Below are 9,091 nucleotides of genomic sequence, written 5' to 3'. Positions count from 1 at the left end.
TCCACTTATCAGGGAGACCATGTGTTGTTTGTCTCTTTGCTCTTGGCTGACCTCACTCAACATGATTTCCCTGCAAATGCCATTATTTTGTCCTTTCTAATGGCTGCATAATATCCCAATGTGTGTAGATACCACAATTTTTGGATCCATTCATCTGTGGTGGGGCATCTGGGTTGTTTCCATAGCCTAGCTATTGTGAACAGTGCTGCAGTGAACATGGAGGTGCATGTGTCCTTGTATCCTGGTTCCTGTTGTTCAGGATAGATGCCTAGGAGTGGTATGACTGGGTCGTAAGGGAGGTCAATAGTTAGCTTTCTGAGGACCCTCCAGACTGCTTTCCAAAGTGTTTGTATAAGTATACATTCCCACCAGCAGTGTAATAGGGTTCCTCTTTCTCTGCATCCCCTCCAGCATTTGTCGTTGGCTGACTTTAGGATGTGGGCCATTCTGACTGGGGTAAGGTGGTATTCTCAGGTTTGTTTTTATTTGCATTTCCTTTACAACCAGGGATGGTGAACATATCCTCATGTGTTTCTTTGCCATTTTTATCTCTTCTTCTGAGAAGTCTCTCTTTAGTTCCCTTGCCCATTTGATAACTGATTTGTTGGGTTTGGGAGGGATTTATTTCTTGAGTTCCCTGTTTATACTGGATATTAACCCCTTGTCTGATATATAGCTGGTAAATGTTTTTTCCCAGGTAGTTGGCTGTCTTTCTAGTTTGGTTGCTATGTCATTAGCTGTGAAGAAACTTTTTATTTTAACAAAGTCCCATTTGTTGGGACTCGAACTCTGTTCAGGAAGTTCCTGCCAGTGCCTATAAGTTCAAGTGTGTCTCTTACTTTGTCCTGCAGTAGTTTCAGAGTTTCAGGTTTGATGTTAAGGTCTTTAATCCATTTTGAGTTGATGTTAGTGCATGGTGACAGGCTGGGGTCCACTTTTAGTTTTCTGCATGGGACCACCCAGTTTTCCCAGCACCAGTAGTTGAAGAGGCTGTGCTTTTTCCACAAAATCAGCTGACTGTAGGCCTGTGGTTTTATTTCTGGATCTTCTATTCTACTGGTCTTCGGGTCTGTGTTTGTGCCTGTACCAGGCTATCTTTGTCAGTATGGCTCTATAGTAGAGTTTGAAGTCCGGCAATGAGACTCCTCCCATGTTGTCCTTTTTGCCCAGAATTGCTTTGGCTATTCTAGGTCTTTTGTTGTTTCATATGAATTTTGGGCTGTTTTCTGCATTTTGGTAATGTATGTCATTGGGATTTTCATAGGAATTGCATTTAGGCACTATGGCCATTTTTACTATATTAAGTCTGCCTATTCAAGAGCATGGAAGGTCTTTCCATTTCCTGGTGTCCTCTGTAATTTCTTTCTGTACGTGTTATAGTTTTCATTAAATAGTTCTTTTACATCTTTGGTTAATTCCTATTTTATTTTGGGGAGGTATTATGAGTGGGGCTATTTCCTTTATTTCCCTTTCTGCTTGTACATTGTTGGTGTACAGGAAGGTGACTGATTTTTGTGGGTTGATTTTGTATCCTGCTACTTTGCCAAGGTATAAGTTCTAAGAGTTTGGGGGCAGAGTTTTGGGGATCATGGAGGTATAGTAACATGTCATCTGTGAAAAGCTATAGTTTAACTTCTTCCTTCCCTATGCAGATCCCTTTAATGTCTTTTTCTTGCCTTATTGCTCTAAGGATTCCAGGACTATATTGAAGAGGAGTGGAGACAGTGGGCATCCTTGGCTTGTTCCTGACTTTAGGAGAATTGGTTGTAGTATTTCCCCAGTGAGTATAGTATTGGCTATTGGTCTGTGGTATGTGGCTTTTATTGCTTGAAGGAATGTTCCTTCTATTTCTATTTTCTCCAGAGCTTTTAACAGGAATAAATGTTGTATCTTATCAAAAGCCTTTTCTGCATCAATGGAGATAATGATGTGGTTCTTGACCTTGGATCTGTTGATGTGTTGGATTACATTTATTGATTTATGTATGTTAAACCATCCTTGTATCTCTGGGATGAAGCCTACTTGGTCATGGTGTATGATTTTCTTGATGTGTTCCTGGATTCTGTTGGCTAGAATTTTGTTAAGGATCTTTGCATCTGTGTTCATCAAGGAGATAGGTCTATAGTTCTTTTTGTTGGATCTTTGCCTGGTTTGGGGGTGAGTGTGATATTGGCATCGTAGAATGAGTGGGATAGCTCTCTCTTTTTTTATTTCGTTGAAGAGCTTGAGGAGTATGGGTATTCTTCTTTAAAGATCTTATAGAATTCCATTGTGAATCCATCTGGTCCTGGGCTTTTCCTTGTTGGAAGACTTCTGATTGTTTCCTGTATCTCATTGTAAGACATTGGTTTATTTTTATTATATCTACTTTGCTCAGTTTGGTCAACTTGTATTTTTCTCAAAAGGCATCCGTTTCTGCTAGGCTTTCTTTCTTTAGTGAATATAGAATTTGAAAATAGTTCTTTATAATTGTTTGGATGTTTTGAATATGTGCTGTGATTTTTTCCCCTGGCATCCCTGATCTTGTTGATTTGGGTTTCCTCTCTTCTTTAATCTTGCCAAAGGTCCATCAATTTTGTTTATTTTTTCAAAAAAAGCTTTCATTTTTTTTAATTTTATTAATAATTTTCCCATTCTCTATCTCATTAACTTCAGCTCTTAATTTGGTTATCTGGCTCCATCTAGTAATGTTATGTTCCATTTTTTCATGTTTTTCTAGCAATTTTAATTGCAACATGAGATTATTTACTTGGTCTGTCTCTATTTTCTTGATGTGGGCACTGAGGGTGATAAATTTGCCCCTGGGTTCTACTTTTGTTTTGTCAAACAGGTTTCTTTGTGATGTGTCTTCATTTTCATTGAATTGTAAGAACTTGTTAATTCCTTCTTTAATTTCTTCTTTAGTTTCTTCTGTTACCCAGGTATTGCTTAGAAGTGCGCTGTTCAATTTCCGTATATTTGAGGAATTTCTATGGTATGCTTTGCTATTGAGAACTAGCTTGATTCCACTGTGGTCAAATGGGATACAAGGCATTATGTCAATACCCTTGTATTTGCTTAAGCTCCTTGTATGAACTATGACATGCTCTATTTTGGAGAAAGTTCTATGAGCTGCTGAGAAGAACATGTACTGTGTCATTTTAGGGTGGAAAATCTGTAGATGTCAGTTAGTTCCACTTGACATATGGCCTCACTTAATTCTGTAGCTTCTTTTCCAATCCTGTGGTTGGAAGACTTGTCCTTTGGTGAGGGTGGGGTGTTATATTTGGATCTATTTTATTCTGTAAGTTTAAGAGTATTTGCTTACCATATTTGGGTGTTCCAATGTTTGGGGAGTATGAGTTGATAATGATAACACACTCTTCTTGGATTGTTTCCTGTATTAATATGTGCTGTCCTTCCATGTCTTTTTGTATTGATTTTAATGAAAAGTTTATTTTGTCAGATATCAGGAAAATTACTCCTGCTTTCTTACTGGGGCATTTGCTTGGTAGATCTTTCTCCAACCCTCACTCTGAGTGTGTTTGTATGTTTGGCTGAAAGGTGGGTCTTCTGAAGGCAACAGGTGGATGGGTCTTGTTTTTGGATCCAATCTGCAGTTCTTTTGCTTTTGATTGGTGAATTCAGTCTGTTAATATGTATGGTTATTATAGAGAGATGCATTGTGTTTCCTGTCATTTCCTCTTTTCTTAAGTTTTCCTTCTGTCCTTTCCTCCTGTGCTTACTAAGTTGGAAGTCTAGCAATACCTGTCTGATGAGGATCCCTGTTCCTGATTGCTTTCTTCAGGTTGTATTCCCCCTCTTGGTATTCTTTGTAATGCTGCTTTACTGTGTATGAGTTCATTTATTTCTCTTCAGTATTGAACATTTTAGTTTCTCCATCAAATGTGAATGCTAGTTTTGCTGAGTATATCAGCATGGACTGGCAGTTATTGGTTCTCAGGGCTCGGATCGTACTTTCCTAGCCCTTTCTTGCATTCAGTGCCTGTGTGGAGAGATCTGCAGTGATTCGGATTTTTTCCCATTGCAATGTAGCTCCTTCTTTCGTTTTGCAGCATGCAAGATTGTTTCTTTATTTTTCAGATCTATCATTTTTTCAATAAGGTGCCTAGAAGTGTTTCTCCTGGGATCCTGCTTATTAGGTGTTCTATATGCTTCTGTTATGTAGGTAAGATGTTCTCTTTTAAGATGGCAGAAATTTTCATTGATAATCTTGCTGAATTAGGTGTTGCATTCCCTTGCTTTGATATTCCTCACCTTCATCCACTCCAATTATACGAAGGTCAAATTTCTTGGCACTGTCTGCTTGCTCTTGGATTTGCCTTTGGCATAATTTAAGTGATTTTTCCAGATCTGTGACTTTTTTTCCCAGTTACTGCATTTTGTCTTCCATATCTGACACTCTAAATTCCATTTCGTTCACTCTGTTACTTGTGGCTTCCATTGTGGTTTGCAGGGAGGAAATTGATCTATTCATAGATTCTATGTTGATTCTCAGAGTATTAATCTCACCTCTTAGTGAGGTGTGTACTGCATCTATGTTTGCGTGCATCTCCTGTTTGCAATCCTGCATCTCTTTTGATATTTCGTTTCTGTGTTCTTTAAATTTCTGACCTATTTCTCTCTTTAATTCTTGATTCATTGCCTCCAGCATCTCTTGAATTCAGCATTTTTCTTCCATTCCTGTGGCTGCTGGCTTTTGGGGGGTAGTTTGCTATCCTTTAATTTTTCTCTTTCATTTTGGCATGGGGATTCAGGGATTGTTGGAGGTTAATCTGAAATTTTGTTTTGGTCAATAGGTGGCTATCTTTGCTTGGTTCTGGGCTAGTTCCTGAATCAATTGAAGAAGCTCATTCTCAGCCCTGGATTGGCTGAGAGAGTCTGTACCCAGTCTCAGTTCTGTTGAGGAGAGGCCAACCTCCAGCTGCTAGTCTGGGCTAGGGCTAGGGCTCTTGCTGTCTGCTGTAAATCACTGGCAGTTCCCACCTTTAGAAGGACTGAGCAGGGTAGACTGCTTCTGTTTACTCCGACAGGTGCTCTTGGTGAGATCGGATGTCCTGGATGTACTCTCCCAGTTGCTGCCGTCTGCTATGAACTCATGATGTTGTTTGTTTGTTTGTTTGTTTGTTTGGTTTGTCATGGTCCTGAACTCTGCGCTTGGGGGCTGTCCCTCAGCTCTTCGGCTCAAGGCTAGCACCCTACCATTTGAGCCACAGCTCCCTTACATGTCCATTCTGCTGATGTAGTGTTGAGGAATAGGATTCAGGGCATCTTCCACACAAGGCAAGCACTCTACCACTGAGCCACCTTAACAGCCTGAGCTCCTGACTTATCAGGTGCAGGCGGCCTGAGTTGTCCAATCCTTGGCCTGGGATGTAGGGGTCAGGTTCTGGCAGGGTTCGGCCTTCTGGTTCTCCTGCCCTGGACACACAGGACTTTTGCTGTTACAGGCGCGATTCCCAGGGGGCGCAGTTCCCTGCTTTCCCCCCTCTGCTGAGGGGTGTGCTTAGCTTCTGACTTCAATCAGAAGCTGGTTGCTCAGGCACCTGATCCCCAGGCCTGGTTCTGGCCCCTGGTCCCCAATCTGGGGCACGCCAGGTGGACCTGTGCTGCTGGGTATCCGGTGAGGGTTATACAGCCTGAATTGCACAGTTCGGGTTCTTCCGCTGTTGGCTGTGGTGATCCATGGACGCTGTTCCCGGCTTGGGCATTTAAACTCCCTCCCAGGGGCTCTCTTGATCTAGCCTGGCCGGCTGGATGTGCTCCACGAGCTGGTGGAGCTCTCAAACAGTTCCTAGTTTTAGTGGAACCTGTAGTCCAGGTGTTGGGGCAGGGGCCTAGGTCAAGATCTGGGCCAGCTCTGGTCTCCCTTGAGGGGGGATATGCTGTTGCCTGCGGGGAACTCACCCAGCGGCTCATTGGGAACCCTCCAGCTGTTGTTTCTGTGTGATGTAGGTTGCTGGTTGCTGTTGCGATCTGCGATCTGCCTCTGATTGAGAGGCTTGTGGGCTGGGCCGGGCGGTGGTGGATGTGTGTCAGTGTTTCTCCTTTCTCGGCCTCTGTTGCTGCTGTCAGAGTCGGCTCGGTGGGCTGCACTAGCCTCTGGCCAAGGGGTGAGGGGAGGGTTATGTGCAAGTTCTGAGCACTGAGGTTAGTCTGTTTGTGCTCTACAGATCAACACCAGTCCCTTGAGGGGCTTCTGCACTGGCGTTCTATGGGCGGACCCCTGTAGATCTGGGGTTCCCCTTGTGGAGCTATGGGGCTGAGTGGCTTTGGCGGGATGCAGCCCCTCTGTTCAGCGGGTGACGGGTGGGTGAGGGGTCTTTGTGCATGCTCCCAAGTCCGAGGTTTCCTTGTTTGCTGTGATCAGCGGGTCCAGCACCAGTATCTCAGGCGTGTTTTGTGTGGGCAATCTGCAGATGACCCCCTGAGTCTCCGGGGTCTCTACATCCCCCGCTGGGCCAGGCTGGCTATGGTTTGTGGTGTCGCTGTGTTGCCAGCAAGAGTTGGGGGATGGGTCTTTGCTCTTTTCCGTTCTGAAATTCTTCCGTTTCTTTCTTTTTTGTTTTTCTCTACCTCCTCTTTTTCTCTGGGTGTTCATCTTTTTGTTGTTGTCAGTCTCTTGGAGAAGTATAGTGTTGGAACTGGAACGTTCTTTTTGGTTAGACAGGGCTGTGGAGTTTCCCTCCTGTCCCGTCGCCATCTTGGTCCCCTACCAAGAGTGTTTCCATGGCCTGGAGGATGACGGCCCTCGTCTTCTCCTGGTTGGTCACCTGGGGCAGAACAGGAAAGAAACCATCAGGGCCGGTGTCCAGAGTGCCTGCCTTGCCACCAGTCAGTGCCAAGGATCCTCTGGAGCCCTCTCAGCGCTCGGCAGGGGAGTCACACATGGCGCCATGGGGCTGTGTGCACTCTTCCTTGCTGAGCGAGGGCTCTGGGAGGTAAGGATGGGCCTGGGCCTGGACTAGTCCCAGCCCCGCTCTCCTCAGCTATGTACCACCTCCTCCCAGCCGGGATCCTGCTCAGCTCTGGTGTCTCTGGGCTCACAGAATCCATGTGCATGGCCAAAGGACACACACCAGACTCTCCCAACCCCAAGGGAGGGAAGAGGCCCAGAGCCCGGGAGCAGGGCCTCCTAGCAGCCAGGCCCGCGCTGGGCTGGAGGTTGCAGGGGTGGAGGACAGGGCTGCAGCCTTGTGCAGCTGCCCTGAGGCTCTGAGCAGAGCACACGGCAGGACACAGCCTCCCTGCTGGGGTCTCATCACAGTCTTTGTGGCTGGTGGTGGCCGGGAGGGGACTGAGCAGGACAGTGTGGCCTGGACTCTCCATGAGGAAGCATGAGGAAGGAGAGGCTACAGATGATTGGGGCACCCTGGAGGCCTTGCAAGAGGAAAGAGGCTTCTCCACTGGGCCACTTCACTGGCAAGCTGATTCTGTGGTTTCTGGGTTGAGCACCACCCAGACTCCACTGTCCGATTCACTCCCAGGCCACCAGGTGGCGCTGGCCAGGTTGGTCCCACCACCATTCCATTGGGACCACAGCCTACTAAGCAGCCTCCCCCTGCCTTGTCTGGGTCACCCATTCCCTCCCAGGAAATCCACTTCCTTCCTGGCTAAGCCCCTGCTCCAAACACCAGTCTCAGGGCATCCTTCTTTCGGGGAGAGTGAAGAGGTCCCAGGTGGACTCTGCCTGTCCCGGGGCAGGACCTCATCTCCCTTCTCCCTGTTTCTTTCCCTCAAGGCTCCTCAGGGGGCCCAGTGTGTGGTTGGACTGAGATTCTGGTCTGGGAACTAGGAACACTACTTGTACCTGCTGCCCTACCTCCTGCCTGCTGGCCTGCTTCCTGCTTGCCTGCCTGCCTGCCTCCATTCCTCTCTCCCTGCCTGCCTCCATGCCTCCCTACCTCCCTGCCTGCCTCCACCACTCCTTCAATCTTACCTGCTTGCCTGCCTGTTTCCTTTCTTCCAGCCTGCCTGCCTGCCTGCTTGCCTGCCTGCCTGCCTGCTACCTTCCAGACTGTCTGCCTGCCTCCCTGCCTCCCTGCCTGCCTGCATGTCTGATTGTGTCCTGGTACAGACCTGAGCACTGCCTTCTGTCTGCAGCAAGCTGTGTTCTTCACACACCCACCCACCTACTGGGGGGGACCCTGGAGGAGGGAAGGGAAAGGACATGGAATGGCTATAGGGCTGTGTCCTGGCTGGTTGAGGACTCCAGGGACCAGCCTGCTGCCTTACTTCCGAGGATGCTTTGGTACACATGTTCTGGGTGCTCAGGCAGGCTCACCCTGAAGATCCTGGAGTCTCCCAGCTGCTGCTCACACAGAGGCCAAGGAGCAGCCGCTGTTGCCCACTCACAAGACCCAGGTCTGGCTGTGTCTTGTGCTGGCATTGGCTATGTCTGAGGCTAAAGGGAAGGCTGGGCTGCTGCACGTCACGGGCATCCCTGATGTGCCCAGAGTTTACGAAGCGTCGCAGGCCCTGACCTGCAGGGACAGCCTTGACAGCTGGGTGCCTAAGCCAGGAAGGCAGCTCTAGGGCCTTCCCGAGTCTTGGTGAGTGAGAAGGCGCTGGACTTTCTAGTTCCCTTGGTTGCCTCTCCAGTGGATGGGGTGGGATAGGCCAGAGGGGCAGGCTGGCACCTCGTCCAGGTCTTGGGAGGATTGTCCCTCGAGGAACCTGTGGAGGGCAGGGGGAGCGGGACTGCCCATGTGGAGCAGGACAGCGCCCTTGGTGCTGCTGTCTGAGGATCCTGCAGTGAGGCCCACGCTGCTGCTGCCCCTGCCACGCTGCTGGCTGAGCCACGCTGCTGCTGCCCCTGCCACGCTGCTGGCTGAGCCACGCTGGACCTCACCGTCCTGCCCAGGGAGCTGTCCCACATGCCACCCACACCCACCCTGCCAGGGATGGGACCTGCTCTCTACCCCTTGCACCCATGCACATGCCCCAGCTGTGCAGGCCTGACTGGACCTCCAGGCAGCTCCCCACACACCCTGTTCTATCTGGCAGCTGTCACTCACCTTTATACATTTCCTCAGCGCCATTCTTTCCTAAAAGACAGAAGGCAATGGAGTTAGAATGGGGCCCCTCATCC

Source organism: Dipodomys spectabilis, unplaced genomic scaffold, assembly GCF_019054845.1.
Source record: "Dipodomys spectabilis isolate Male_0828 unplaced genomic scaffold, ASM1905484v1 ptg000067l, whole genome shotgun sequence".
Lineage (NCBI taxonomy): Eukaryota > Metazoa > Chordata > Mammalia > Rodentia > Heteromyidae > Dipodomys > Dipodomys spectabilis.
The sequence above is the reverse complement of the archived record's forward strand: the minus strand, read 5'-3'. Positions refer to the sequence as shown.